Below are 16,077 nucleotides of genomic sequence, written 5' to 3'. Positions count from 1 at the left end.
CCCAATATACCAAACTGATCCAAGCATTAATTGTAATTATGATAAACATAAACATAAAAATATGACTGTGATAACGCTTCTGCATTCAGCTTTGCACTAACTGTCTCAAAGTGAAGGGGTGATTAGTGCGGGGAAATTCTGACATTTTGCCTCTTTAGCACTGTTCTCGCCTATAAGCGAGTATCCAAAAAAAGCACAAGGAGCCTTCAAGAGTGGGGGTGTCACAACAGTACTTTATTGATCAGAGCTGACACAGTCCGTGTTTCGACGAAACCACCTGCATTAGGGATCATATTTTATTTATAAAGACAATTATATCACACATTTCCCAAGCAGAGTTCAGGTTCAATGTGGCTTACAATCCAGACAATTTAGTACATACATATTATAGTTATAAATCCTCTGGTAAAGGAAAAATGTTGAGCAAATCTTCTATTTATAGTTTATGAATTATTTTACAAGGTTGCATTGTGTAACAAACATCAAATTATAAGCAGTTATACAGGATAATTTGAAACAACATTTTGCATAAAAGTGGTTATTCCTGTCTTCCATTATCATGTTGGAGGAACATTTTGAAAAGAAAAGTTTTTAATAATTTCCGAAAGTAACTGAAATTTCTGAAAGTAGCTGAAAAAATAAGAGCAAAAGAGGCTTTGTTCAAGAAATACAAAAGAACGCAATAAGAGGATCACAGAAAAGATTATCGGATTAAACTTAAAGGAGCGAAGAGGGAAATACAGCTAGCGAAAGCGCAAGTGGAAGAAAAAATGACCAAAGATGTAAAGAGAAGTGACAAGACCTTTTTCAGATATATTGGAGAAAGGAAAAAAGATAGGAATGGAATTGCAAGATTGAAAGATAATGAGAATGACTATGTGGAGAGTGATGAAGATAAAGTGAATGTGCTAAACAATTATTTCTCTTCGGTGTTCACGGAGGAAAATCCTGGAGAAGGACCGCAGTTGGCTGGTGAGGGAACATCTGGGAATGGAGTGGATACTGGGCCGTTTACGGAAGAAAGAGTTTATAAACAGCTGGAGAATCTGAAGGGGGCCAAAACCATGGTCGATGGGATACATCCCAGGATACTGAGGGAGCACAGAGAGGTCCTGATGGGACCTCTTAAAGATTTATTTAATAGATCTTTAGAGATGGGAGAGATTCTGCGGGATTGGAGATGTGGTCTTCTCTTCACAAAAGTGGAGACAGGGAAGAAGTGGGAAACTACAGGCTGGTAAGTCTCACGTCGGTAGTAGGTAAAATAATGGAGTCGCTGCTGAAAGAAAGGATAGTTAACTTTCTAGAAGCCAGCGGGTTGTAGGACCCGAGGCAACATGGCTTTACCAAAGGAAAATCCTGCCAAACGAATATTATTGTCTTCTTTGACTGGGTGACCAAAGAACTGGTGAAGGATGTGCAATAGATGTAATCTACTTGGATTTCAGCAAAGCCTTTGATATGGTCCCCAACAGAAGACTCGTTTTTTTTTTTTGTTAATAATTTTTATTGTCAAGAGAGATGCACAGGTACAACCATCAACATAGCAGGCAACAACAACAATACCCTTTGACAAAGATAGACTTCGCCAGTTCGTTACACTTCTGTTAAAACACAAGTTAACAATTTAACACTTTAACACAGGTGATATAACATCGCGCTCCTCTCTTGTACATTTTTCCATTTAGAAGACTCGTGAATAAGCTGAAATGGTTGAACTTAGGACTGAAAGTGGTGAACTGGATAGGAAACTGGTTGACCGACAGGTGGCAGAGGGTGATGGTAAAAGGAATCGCTCGGAGGAAAGGAAGGTGAGCAGTAGAGTTCTTCAGGGGTCAGTGCTGGGGCCTAGTCTTGTTTAATATATTTGTGGGACATATTGCTCAAGGGTTGGAAGAAAAAGTTTGCCTTTTTGCGGATGACACGAAAATAGCCAGTAGAGTGGATACTCTGGAGGGAGTAGAAACAATGAGAAGGGATCTCTGAACATTAGAAGAATGGTCGAGGGTCTGGCAGTTAAAATTTAATCAACTACAATGGCATAGAAACCCTTGTCACTATTTTTGAGAAATATAATATGAATGTGCAAAAAAAGGTTTTATTATTTTTTTTAATATGCGAATAGTGCTCAGTGTATTACAATTGACCACACTCATAGTAAACATAGTAGATGACGGCAGAAAAAGACCTGCACGGTCCATCCAGTCTGCCCAAGAAGATAAATTCATATGTGCTACTTTTTTATTTGTACTGTCCTCTTCAGTGCACAGACCGTATAAGTCTGGCCAGCCCTATCCCCGCCTCCCAACCACCAACCCCGCCTCCCAACCACCAGCTCTGGCACAGACCCTATAAGTCTGCCCAGCACTATCCCCGCCTCCCAACTACCAGTCCCTCCTCCCACCACCAGCTCTGGCACAGACCGTATAAGTCTGCCCAGCACTATCCCTGCCTCCCACCACCGGCTCTGGCACAGACCGTATAAGTCTGCCCAGCACTATCCCTGCCTCCCACCACCGGCTCTGGCACAGACCGTATAAGTCTGCCCAGCACTATCCCCACCGCCCAACCACCAGCCCCGGCACAGACCGTATAAGTCTGCCCAGCACTAGTCCCGCCTCCCAACCACCAGCCCCAGCACAGACCGTATAAGTCTGCCCAGCACTAGCCCCGCCTCCCAACCACCAGCTCTGCCACTCATTCTAGGCTAAGCTCCTGAGGATCCCTTCTTTCTGCACAGGATTCCTTTATGTTTATCCCACGCATGTTTGAATTCCGTTACCGGTTTCATCTCCACCACCTCCTGCGGGAGGGCATTCCAAGCATCCACCACCCTCTCCATGAAAAAATACTTCCTGACATTCTTCTTGAGTCTGCCCCCCTTCAATCTCATTTCATGCCCTCTCGTTCTACCGCCTTCCCATCTCCGGAAAAGGTTTGTTTGCGGATTAATACCTTTCAAATATTTGAACGTCTGTATCATATCACCCCTGTTTCTCCTTTCCTCCAGGGTATACATGTTCAGGTCCGCAAGTCTCTTTTCATACGTCTTGTAACGCAAATCCCATATCATCCTCGTAGCTTTTCTTTGCACCGCTTCAATTCTTTTTACATCCTTAGCAAGATACGGCCTCCAAAACTGAACACAATACTCCTGGTGGGGCCTCACCATCGACTTGTACAGGGACATCAACACCTCTTTTCTTCTGCTGGTCACACCTCTCTCTATACAGCCTAGTAACCTTCTAGCTACGGCCACCGCCTTGTCACATTGTTTCATCGCCTTCAGATCCTCAGATACTATCACCCCAAGATCCCTCTCCCCATCCGTACCTAGCAGACTCTCACCGCCTAACACATACGCCTCTCTTGGATTTCTACTCCCTAAGTGCATCACTTTGCATTTCTTCGCATTGAATTTTAATTGCCAAACCTTAGACCATTCTTCTAGCTTTTTCAGATCCTTTTTCATGTTTTCCACTCCCTCCGGTGTGTCCACTGTGTTACAAATCTTAGTATAATCCGCAAATAGGCAAACTTTACCTTCTAACCCTTCGGCAATGTCACTCAGTATCTTAGTATTGACACCGTCCAGACATCATCGCACAGGAGTCCCCCTGCCTGCCGTTGATACTATTTAGATTACTCCACATTCAATGCAATTAGGTACAGAAAAGCACTTAGCTTATTGGGCGCCAGCAAACAAGCTCCTGTGCTGGAAGTGGTGTCCTCGATATTCACTGTGGATGTCTGGGTCAATGCAATACCAACATCTTCTGTGAAAACCACATTCACCGTGTGTTAAAAACGAAGCTTCTTAATTCAAAAAAGCTATCTTAACTTCTTTGTCCCCTACATGGACCATGTTTCGCTTACCGTGTCTTCAGGAAGACGATAGCTGGAAAATAATAAAACTGTTAGTATATTTATTTGTTTATTTTATTGCATTTGTATCCCACATTTTCCCACCTTTTTGCGGGCTCAGTGTGGCTTACAATAAGTTGTGAGTGATAGAAATACAATTTGTTACTACTCGGTTATGGATTACATTGTGAGGAGTTAAGCGAGACAAACTCAGAGTATCATTAAGGAATATAACAATGGAAAAGAGCAGTTAAACATTGGGGGAACAACGGGAAACTAAAAGGGGCAGTACATAACAACAAGAAAGCATATGGCATACATTTTCTGTGAGTAGAAGTATGAGTGTGGTGAGATTACAGGGGATGAGAATTCAGAGTGGCTGTATTGAAGCATTATTGAACCGTGGGTGTGGGCTTTATGTGTTTTGGTTCTTTCCGTAAGTATTCTCAAAAAGATGGGTCTTCAATAGTTTGCGGAAGGTGGCTTACTCGTAGGTCGTTTTCAGGTTGCGCGGCAGTGAGTTCCAGAATTGCGTGCTCATATAAGAAAAGGTTGACGTGTGCAGCGCCTTGTATTTCAAGCCTTTGCAATTAGGGAAGTGGAGGGTGAGGAAAGTTCGGGATGATCTTTTAGCATTTCTGGGTGGTAGATCTATTAGATCAGACATATAGGCTGGGGCTTCACTGTGAATGATTTTGTGGACTAATGTGCATGCTTTAAAAGTAATGCGTTCCTTAAGTGGGAGCCAGTGTAGCTTCTCTCGTAAGGGTTTTGCACTTTCATATTTTGGTTTTCCGAAGATGAGTCTGGCTGCTGTATTCTGGGCTGTTTGAAGTTTCCTCAGTATTTGCTCTTTGCAACCTGCGTATAGTGAGTTGCAGTAGTCCAGATGGCTAAGTACGAGGGATTGCACTAGGCTGCGAAATACGGATCTTGGAAGAATGGTCTTATTCTTTTCAGTTTCCACATGCAGTAGAAGATCTTTTTGGTTGTGTTGTTTGCATGAGTTTCGAGTGTTAGGTGGCGGTCGATAGTGACTCCAATGATTTTTAACGTTTCTGAGATTGGAAGGTTTAGTTTTGGTGTGTTTATAGCGGTGAATTCATTCGTGTTGTACTTGGAAGTGAGTATCAGGCATTGAGTTTTTTCTGCATTTAGTTTCAAGCGAAATGCATCTGCCCAGGTGTTCATGATGTGTAGACTTTGGTTAATTTCATTGAGGATCTCTTTAATGTCTTCTTTGAAAGGGATGTATATTGTTACATCATCGGCGTATATATATGGGTTGAGGTTATGATTTGATAGGGGTTTTGCCAAGGGGATCATCATTAGGTTGAAGATGGTTGGTGAGAGGGGTGATCCTTGTGGTACTCCACATTCAGGTGTCCATGCAGCAGACGTGGTTGAATTTGATGTGACTTGATATGACCGCTGGGTTAAGAATCCCTTGAACCAGTTTAGGACATTTCCTCCGATGCCAAAATATTCAAGTATGTGTAATAGGATTTCGTGGTCAACCATGTTGAAGGCACTTGACATGTCAAATTGTAGGAGGAGTATATTGTTGCCGGTTGCAATCATTTGTTTAAACTTAGTCATAAGGGTAGTTAATACTGTTTCTGTGCTGTGGTTCGACCGGAATCCTGATTGGGCATCATGCAGTATTGAGTGTTTGTTTAAATAGTTTGTGAGTTGTTTAGTTACCATTCCTTTGGTTATTTTGGTTATTAGTGGTATGGATGCTACTGGTCTGTAATTGGTTATTTCGCTTGCGCTTTTCTTTGTATCTTTGGGTATTGGGGTGAGTAAAATTTTTCCTTTTTCTTTTGGGAAAAGTCCGTTTTGTAGCATGAAGTTAACGTGGTTTGTTAGGTCTATTATGAATTGTTGAGGAGCTGATTTCATGAGGTTGTTTGGGCATGTGTCTAATTTGCAGTGGGATTTGGCAAATCTTTTAAGTGTTCCGGAGATGAGGTTTTCTGATAGTAGTTTGAATTCGGTCCAAGTTCTGTCTGTTGGGTATGTTCTGTCTTCTGGGTCTATACAGTCTAGAAGTGTGGCATAGTCAATAGGGCTGGCGGGTATTTTAGTTCGTAGTTGTATAATTTTCTCCTTGAAGTATTTCGCAAGGTTGTCAACATCTGGTATGTCTTTGTTGTTGTTTGTAACTGGTGTGGTGTCTGTTCACAAGGAAGAAGAGTTTGTGTGTCTTTGTAGTTTGGTCCTATTATTGTTTTGTAATGTAATCTTTTGGTCTGTTTTATGGTATATTTGTATTTCCTTCGAAGTTGCTTCCAGGCATTTAGTGTTTGTTCGTCTTTCTTTTTGTTCCAAGCGCGTTCTAGTTTCCTGACTTGTGTTTTAAGCTTTTTCAGCTCTTTGGTGAACCATGGGTTTGGTTTTTTCCTGTGTGATATTCTGGTTTGGATTGGGGCGATTTTGTCTAGTGTTGTTGTACATAACTCGTCCCATTCTTGGAGGAATTGGATGGTATCAGCATTTGTTGACCATTCGTTCTGGTAGATCTGTTGCCAGAATGTTGTGGGGTCTATTTTTCCTCTCGTGGTATATGTTGTTCGCTCATGTTTATTGATTGTGTTTATGTGTGTTTTTCGCCAGTAGAGAGAGACATTTGCTTTATGGTGGTCTGACCATAATGTAGGTGTCCATCTTGTGTCAGTGAGTATGATAGTTGAGTTCGGGTCAAATTTGTGTGTTATGATGTCTAATGTATGTCCTTTTTGTGTGTTGGCTGCTTGTTGGGTGCGTGCAGGTCCCAGAGTTTTAAGAATTCTTTGCATTCTCGTGTGCCTGTTGAGGTGTCGTCTTCAAGGTGTAGGTTGATGTCTCCTATTATGAGGATGTTTGAGGCAGATACACATGTGTTCGATATGAAGTCCATGAGTTGTGTTTGGGAGTCTTGCCATTTTCCTGGTGGTCTGTAGAATAGAATTGTGTTGAGGTGTCCTATTAGGTTTGGATGATTAATTCTTGTCGAGGCAATTTCAAGTTGTGGTGAGGTAGATTCACCCGTGGTTGTGATGGTGAACTCGGATTTGTAAATTATGGCTATTCCGCCCCCTCTTTTTCCATTTCTTGTCCAGTGGGTGATTTTGTAATCTGGTGGGCAAATTTCAAAGATGGCGGGGTTAGTGGGGCTGTGGAACCAGGTTTCTGTGATAAAAAGAAGGTCTAAATTATCTGTAGTTGATCCAGTCTAGTAAATCTACTGAGTTACTTACTGCTGATCTTGTATTAATGTATCCTAGTTGGATTGAGCGGTGTGGTTCTGTGGGGAGGTTCGCTGTGTTTATTTTTATTTGTTGTCTGTTTCTTCGGTGGTTGAATTTGTTGTTGTTGTTGTTTTCGTCCTTTTGTTGGTGGTGTTCATATCCGGGGATTATTCCTTTTGGTTGGTTATTGTGTCTTTGGTTCGTATTTACCAAAGCCTCGGCTATCTGCTTAGCATAGTCTATCTGAAAGCTTCTAAGCAATGTAAAACAAATCATGAATACATTCTTACTTCGGAGATCTGAAATGGAGTCATACCAAGTGCAAAAAGTCTGACAGCTGAACAAAGACCTCAACGCATGTGCCTTACTGATTTATAGAGGATGCCGGTAGGAAAATTAAACAAACTTGTTCCATTTAGTCTCTCAGTTGAGAACACTGGGTGTCACTGTGTCCCAACGAAAGATGAATTGTTGTTGTTTTAATAGGAGAGATGAAACATACACCCCATTCAAAGTGAATATTTGTGAAAGTACTACATATTTGAGATCCTGTTCAACATGCTTCATCTGTTCCCAGTGCTCAACCATAAGTACATAAGTATTGCCATACTGGGAAAGACCAAAGGTCCATCAAGCCTAGCATTCTGTTTCTAACAGTGGGCAATCCAGGTCACAAATACCTTGCAAGATCCCAAAAAAGTACAAAACATTCTATACTGCTTATCCCAGAAATAGTGGATTTTCCCCGTCCATTTAATAATGGTCTATGGACTTTTTCTTTAGGAAGCCGTCCAAACCTTTTTAAAACTCTGCTAAGCTAACCGCTTTTACCACATTCTCTGGCAGCGAATTCCAGAGTTTAATTACACGTTGAGTGAAGAAATATTTTCTCCGATTTGTTTTAAATTTACTACATTGTAGCTTCATCGCATGCCCCTAGTCCTAGTATATTTGGAAAGCCTAAACAGACGCTTCACATCTACCCCATCTACCCGTTCCACTCCACTTATTATTTTATAGACCTCTATCATATCTTCCTTCAGCCGCCTTTTCTCCAAGCTGAAGAGCCCTAGCCACTTTGGCCTTTCCTCATAGGGAAGTTGTCCCATCCCCTTTATCATGTTCGTCGCCCTTCTCTGCACCTTTTCTAATTCCATTTTCAGGCTTATTTTCTAAAGAGAAGGGCGCCCATCTTTTGACACAAATCGGGAGGTGGGCGTCCTTTTCTCAGGGTTGCCCAAATCAGCATAATCGAAAGCCGATTTTGGGCGTCCTCAATTGCTTTTCGTCGCAGGGACGACCAAAGTTCACAGGGGCGTGTCAGAGGCGTAGCGAAGGCGGGACTGGGGCGTGCCTAACACATGGGCGTCCTCGACCGATAATGGAAAAAAGAAGGGCGTCCCTGACGAACACTTGAACGACTTTACCTGGTCCTTTTTTTCTTACGACCAAGCCACAAAAATGTGCCCTAAATGACCAGATGACCACCGGAGGGAATCGGGGATGACCTCTCCTGACTCCCCCAGTGGTCACTAACCACCTCCCACCCCGAAAAAAACAATTTAAAAAACTTTTGTCTTTTTTTTTTTTTTTTTAGAGTATGGATGAAGGACGTCCTTCGCTATGCCTCCATCCCTGCAACAGCAGCTGAGGACATCCAAAACGTGGATGTTTCTGTGAGAAGGACGTCCATACCTTTGTTATGCCTCTGACACCCCCTTTATTTATTTATTTGGATTTTAGATCACAAGTAGCAGCAGTGGGATTTGAACCTCCCCACATGGACAGCCAAATTTCAAGGGAGTGGAGGAGTGGCCTATTGGTTAGAGCACTGGTTTTGCAATCCAGAGGTGGCCGGTTCAAATCTCACTGCTGCTACTTGTGATCCAAAATCCAAATAAATAAATAAAAGGGGTGTCGGCATGGACGTCCTTCTCACAGAAACATCCACATTTTGGACGTCCTCAACTGCCATCGCAGGGAAGGAGGCATAGCGAAGGACGTCCTCGACTGCCGTCGCAGGAATGGAGGCATAGTGAAGCACGTTCTCAACTGCCGTCGCAGGGACGGAGGCATAGTGAAGGACGTCCTTCACCCATACTCTTTTTAAAGTTGTTTTTTTTTGGGGGGGGGGGGTGGGAGGTGGTTATTGACCACTGCATTCCTTTTTCCATTCAGTTAGTGCATCAGTTAGTTCACTGAAGTGCCCCCTAGGGTGCCCGGTTGGTGTCCTGGCATGTGAGGGGGACCAGTGCACTACGAATTCTGGCTCCTCCCATGACCAAAGGGCTTGGATTTGGTCATTTTTGAGATGGCAGTTATCGCTGAAAACCGGGGACAACCATCTCTAAGGTCGACCTAAATATTGAGATTTGGGCGTCCCCGACCGTATTATCGAAACGAAAGATGGACGCCCATCTTGTTTCGATAATACGGGTTTCCCCGCCCCTTCGCAGGGATGTCCTGCGAGGACACCCTCAGGAAAACATGGGCGCCCCGTTCGATTATGCCCCTCCACATCTGTTTTGAGATACGGCGACCAGAATTAAATACAATATTTGAGGTGCGGTCACACCATGGAGCAATACAAAGGCATTATAACATCCTCATTTTTGTTTTCCGTTCCTTTACTAATATTACCTAACATTCTGTTTGCTTTCTTAGCCATAGCAGCACACTGAGCAGAAGGTTTCAACGTATCATCAACGACGACACCTAGATCCCTTTCTTGGTCCGTGACTCCTAACATGGAACCTTGCATGACGTAGCTATAATTCAGGTTCCTCTTTTCCACATGCATCACTTTGCATTTGCTCACATTAAACGTCATCTGCCATTTAGACGCCCAGTCTCACAGTCTGGTAAGGTCCTCTTGTAATTTTTCACAATCCTCCTGCGATTTAACGACTCTGAATAACTTTGTGTCATCAGCAAATTTAGTTACCTCACTAGTTACTCCCATTGCTAGGTCATTTATAAATATGTTAAAAAGCAGCGGTCCCAGCACAGAGCCCTGGGGAACCCCACTAACTACCCTTCTCCATTGAAAATACTAACCATTTAACCCTACTATCTGTTTTCTATGTTTTAACCAGTTTTTAATCCACAATAGAACACTACCTCCTATCCCATGACTCTCGAATTTCCTGTGGAGTCTTTCATGAGGTACTTTGTCAATCGCCTTCTGAAAATCCAGATACACAATATCAACCGGCTCCCCTTTATCCACATGTTTGTTCACCCCTTCAAAGAAATGTAGTAGTTTGGTGAGGCAAGATTTCTCTTCGCTAAATCCATGTTGACTTTGTCTCATTAATCCATGTTTATGAATATGCTCTGTAATTTTTTTCTTAATAATAGTCTCTACCATTTTGCCCGGCACCGACGTCAGACTCGCCAGTCTATAATTTCCTGGATCTCCTCTGGAACCTTTTTTTAAAAATGTACTAAGAAAGGAGGTGTTGATGCCCCTCTACAAGTCGTTGGGTTAGGCCCCACTTGTAGTATTGTGTTCAGTTTTGGAGGCCGTATCTTGCTAAAGATGTAAAAAGACTGGAAGCGGTACAAAGGAAAGCTACAAAAATAGTATGGGATTTGTGTTGCAAACCGTATGAGGAGAGACTTGCCGACCTGAACATGTATACCTTGGAGGAAAGGAAAAACAAGGGTTACATGATTCAGACGTTCAAATATTTGAAATCTATTAATCCACAAACAAACCTTTTCTGGAGACAGGAACGTGGTAGAACTAGAGGACATGAATTGAGGTTGAAGGGGGGCAGGCTCAGGAGTAATGTCAAGAAGTATTTTTTCATAGAGAGGGTGGTGGATACGTGGAATGCGCTCCTGCAGGAGGTGGTGGAGATGAAAACAGTAATGGAATTCAAACATGCGTGGGATAAACACAAAGGAATCCTGTTTAGAAGGAATGGATCCATGTCATTTTAGCGGAGATTGGGTGGCGATGCCGGTAATTGAGAAGTGAAACCAGTGCTGGGCAGATTTCTACAGTCTATGCCCTGATCATGACTGAATAGATATGGATGGGCTTGAGTGTAAATTGGGGCTTCTACATTAGCTTCAGAACTTTTAGTACAAGAAGAGTTCTAGGCAGACTTCTACGGTCTGTGCCCTGAGAATGGCAAGTACAAATCAAACTTGGGTATACGAGTATCACATACCATGTAAAATGAGTTTATCTTGTTGGGCAGACTGGATGGACTGTACAGGTCTTTATCTGCCGTCATTTGCTATGTATGTTTACTATGTACAGATCTAACGCCCTTGGAAAAAGATTCCACTAATTAGTACATTGATAGGAGAAGTCAGCAGAGAGGACTGTTTTGTAAACAATCTTTTTACAATTAGGTTGATGGTGAATTAGGAATTCTCTGGATCCAGTGATGGAATTACACGTAGGGAGGTCCATCAAAGGGCGCATACAGTCAGGGGCCATACCGTAGATAATTTGGAATGCATATACGCATAATTTGAAGGCAGCCCTGGCTTTGATCAGAAGCCAATGTAATGAGTAAAGGAATGGTTATTTATTTAACAAAACTTATAGCCCGCCCATCCAGCCATCTGAGCAGGTTACAATAATACAATCAAACCAATTAATATCATACAATAACAGTATCACAAACATTCACTGCAAAACCCTAAAACAACACCCCTGCTTAGGGCCCAGCAAAATCTTTGCAAAACAACGGAGCCTTCAGCTGCTTTCTAAATAGTACAAAAGAAGAGACTTGACACAAAGACAAAGGAAGGGCATTCCACAGACAGGGGCCAACAACAGAAAAAACATGAGAACAAGTCGCCTGCAACCGAACCTGCTGAATCGAAGGAACAACCAACAATGCCTGGATCTGAGATCGAAGTGGCTGTACGGCACAATATGAATAGAAACACAGAAACATGGCAACAGATAAAGGCCAAGTGGCCCATCCAATCTGCCCATCCTCTATAACCCCAAACTTTTCCTTTTCCTAAGTGATCCCCCATGCTTATCCCATGCCTTTTAAAATTCTGACACAGTTCCATCATGGCTTAATCATGCATTGCCTTAAATACCAGTGCCAGAATCTTAAACTCTGTTTATTTACACCTTATATTTGTGTAAACAAAGAAACTGACACCTGTTATAAAAAGAATAATCAAAAATTTTTTTATTTTTTTTCAACTGTTCTCCGTCGGACAGAGGCAGCGTGGGAACACCACACTGGAAGCAAAGTCTGCTTACAGAATATATTTTTAGCAATAATACAGAGATATATATTTGCTCAGCAGTAATACAGAGATATATGCTTGCTCAGCTTTGCTTTGCTTTGCTTAAGATACCTATCTTCTCCTCAGTTTAAATACACTTACATTCATACTGCACCCAATGTGTGCACGTCAGCAACCCTTTTCTTTGAAGCTTGTTCTCATATTCCTTATCTACAAATGTCTGCAAGCAACATTCCTTCTGTCCCCCCCCCCCCCTTACACAGCCTCCTGTCTCTGCTTCACACCAGACTGCTCAAGGTTGATTCTATGACTCCCTCATTGTTTTCACAGGTTTGTGACTCATAGGTCCTTTGCCTTAATACTTGCACTTCACTGACCATAGGAACTTTATACTGTTCAACGGTTTCTCATTATATTTATGCAGCATGTTCATTATTATTAACAACTCTGAGCGCCAAACAGTAGGTAGCCAATGCAACTCCTGTAACTATGGGGTAATATGATTAAACGTACTTGTCCTCATCGTCAACCGAGCGGCAGAATTTTGAGCCACCTGCAAAGCTCTCAACGTTGCGCGCGGCAAACCAACCCAGGCCCCCTTCTCCTCTTTTCCTGATATCACTGAAGAGGAAACCGCCCACCTTCTTTCCTCCTCGAAATGCACCACCTGTTCCTCTGATCCCATCCCCACTGTAATGGTATCAGTTTATTACTGAAATATGTAGCATATTTGCTGGATTATATATACACCAATATATTTGTGTATCTTTTAAAAATATATATTTGACACGGCAGCAGAGAGAATAGTTTCATTTCAAACCTCTCTCTCTCCATTCCTTTTTCTGGGAACTTCTGAGATAGTTAACTACACACACTTAACAAACACAAAAGAGCTTTCTCTGCCCTCCCACCTAACAAAAGATGGACTAAGGTGGACACCTGAATAAAACAAAAGAACTCAGAGGAAGCATAAACAGGACATTTGCTTGTCAAAGGTATACCTGCCCCTCCCATCAGCTTCCAGACATGTGCAGAAAGGAAGGACTTGTAATGTGTATCTGCCCCAGAGACTGAACAGGACATCAAAAGACAGTTGCCAGCAAAATCCAGACTGTAAGTCTCGTGATGTCATACCAGGACTCAGGGGTCGTGTGCAGACATGAGACCAAGATACCACAATGCTTTGCAAATGCTCAAGGGTCGTGTGGAAACCAGGACAAAGATCCACATGGCATATCCTCCTGCAGCTTCCAGGATATAAAAGGACAAGCTGTTTCCCAAGAGTCAGTTTTCTCATCAACTGCTAGCAAGTCAGATTCTCTTCACTGCAAACAACTCAGATTCTCATCAACTGCCTCCTCCTCTCTTGGGACCTGCCTCCTCCTCTTGGGACCTGCCTCCTCCTCTTGGGACCTGCTGCTCTCTTTGGGGTCTGCTGATGCCTTGCTCCTGAAACATGTGCTCATCAATCAGCTGGACCACAGCATGCTTGTAACAAGGACTTGTAAGTTAACCTATATGCTACTTTGTTCTATTTTATGCACAGATTACCTGTAAAGATCCTCTTAAAAACCTACCTCTCGTGTGCAATTGTATATTAAATCAACCTTTTTTGAAGCTAAAAATACGGTCTCTTTGTGTTCTGAGTATACTTAATTTATTTAATTTATTGCAATTATCACCTTTGGTGATTGGTGGAGAAATCAATATAAATACAGCACCTGCTCTTAAATTATAAGCAGTGGCGAGTTGCTCTAGAGCTATTTTCCCCAAAATAACTCATTTCTTCTAACACCACCAACTTACTAAACGCCATCTCTCCTACTGTCACCCCCCCCCCCCATCTGTCATATCCTCAACCTCTCTCTCTCCACTGCAACTGTCTCCGACACCTTCAAGCACGCTGTAGTCACACCACTCCTTAAAAAACCATCACTAGACCCTACCTGTCCTTCCAACTACCGCCCCATCTCCCTCCTACCCTTCCTCTCCAAGATACTTGAACGCGCCGTTCACAGCCGCTGCCTTGATTTTCTCTCCTCTCATGCCACCCTCGATCCGCTTCAATCCAGTTTTCGCCCTCTACACTCGACAGAAACGGCACTCACTAAAGTCTGTAATGACCTGTTCCTTGCTAAATCCAAAGGTCACTACTCCATCCTCATCCTCCTTGACCTATCCGTCGCTTTTGACACTGTCAATCATAATTTACTTCTTGCCACACTGTCCTCTTTTGGGTTCCAGTGCTCTGTTCTCTCCTGGTTCTCCACCACCGCTAACTCTAGGCTCCGCCCTTTCTGCCTCGCCTCACCCTACGCCTGGAATAAACTTCCTGAGCCCATACGCCAAGCCCCCTCCCTGCCCATCTTCAAATCCTTACTCAAAGCCCACCTCTTCAATGTCGCTTTCGGCACCTAACCATTATACCCCTATTCAAGAAATCTAGACTGCCCCAAATTGATTGACTGCACATTTTGTCTTTTAGATTGTAAGCTCCTTTGAGCAGGGACTGGCCTTCTTTGTGAAATTGTACAGCGCTGCGTAACCCTAGTAGCGCTTCAGAAATGTTAAGTAGTAGTAGTATCCAAAATCGCTCCCAAATTACAAATTGCAGTTGAGAGCGGAACTAAAACAGAATCTAAACTAAAACCAGAATAAGGACAACCCTTGCCTGATTGTGCCAGCCACAAAATCTGAGTTTTAGCAATATTCAAGGTTGAACCATTTGCCCTCAGCCAACCCTGCACAGTCCGAAAATAAGATCCTTCCAGGGAAATATCTTCAGACATATCCACAGGGACAGGAAAATAAAACTGTATGTCATCAGCTTACAAATGATAACCAACACCCATATCCGCCAACATCTTGCAGATAGGGAGCATAAATAAATTGAACAGCAAAGAAGATAAACATGAACGTTGTGGCACACCTGGAGTTACTGTAATCCAATTTGATGAGGTAGAATGTTGGACAACCTGAAAAGTATTTGCATCCGGAAATGAATGAAACCAAGCCAGCACTTTTCAGCATGGTGCCTTGTTAAATCATGAGACATTACGTATAAGTCTTGAGGCGGTGCCACTTTAAGCTTACGTGAGTGCTTTTAGATTGTACTTTCACCAAAGTCCTAATTTATTTAAATAAAAGATTAGTGAATTATAATTTTGGGTAGACAACGTTGGTGTTCCTATTTTTGTTCATTAGAAGTGGCATCTATATGGTTGTCTAACTATAACATAGGGAAGAAGGGGGTGGCAACTTTAACTGGGATAAAAAGTACAGTACATGTTTCTCTCTTTTTTTTTTTTTGTTACATTTGTACCCCGCGCTTTCCCACTCATGTCAGGCTCAATGCGGCTTACATGGGGCAATGGAGAGTTAAGTGACTTGCCCAGAGTCACAAGGAGCTGCCTGTGCCTGAAGTGGGAATGGAACTCAGGTCCTCAGGACCAGAGTCCACCACCCTAACCACTAGGCCTTGATTTTTTGTTTTGGACTGGTGATTACCCTATGGGCTATATAGATATAGTATTTAATGTTACATGTGGTTCTTAAATGTACAAATTGTATTTCTATTGAAACTCTTATTATGTATATTTTACTGAATCTAAAAAGAGGACCTCTTACAAATTGAAAAAAAAAAAAAAAAAGAGCCATCTATAAAAGTAATGAGAATAGTTACCCAGTGATAGAAGGCATTTTGAATAGTAGCCCCAGAAAGTTGGAATAAGCTTCCAGCAGAATTAAG

The 16,077-nt window shown here is 42.5% G+C and overlaps 1 protein-coding gene across 1 annotated transcript in view; it reads left to right on the top strand.

The window, feature by feature from the left end:
• Positions 1-16,077, top strand: part of DENND4A (DENN domain containing 4A) — a 576,041-nt gene that overhangs the window by 107,980 nt on the left and 451,984 nt on the right.

This window comes from Microcaecilia unicolor, chromosome 1, assembly GCF_901765095.1.
Source record: "Microcaecilia unicolor chromosome 1, aMicUni1.1, whole genome shotgun sequence".
Classification (NCBI taxonomy): domain Eukaryota; kingdom Metazoa; phylum Chordata; class Amphibia; order Gymnophiona; family Siphonopidae; genus Microcaecilia; species Microcaecilia unicolor.
The sequence above is the reverse complement of the archived record's forward strand: the minus strand, read 5'-3'. Positions and strand labels throughout refer to the sequence as shown.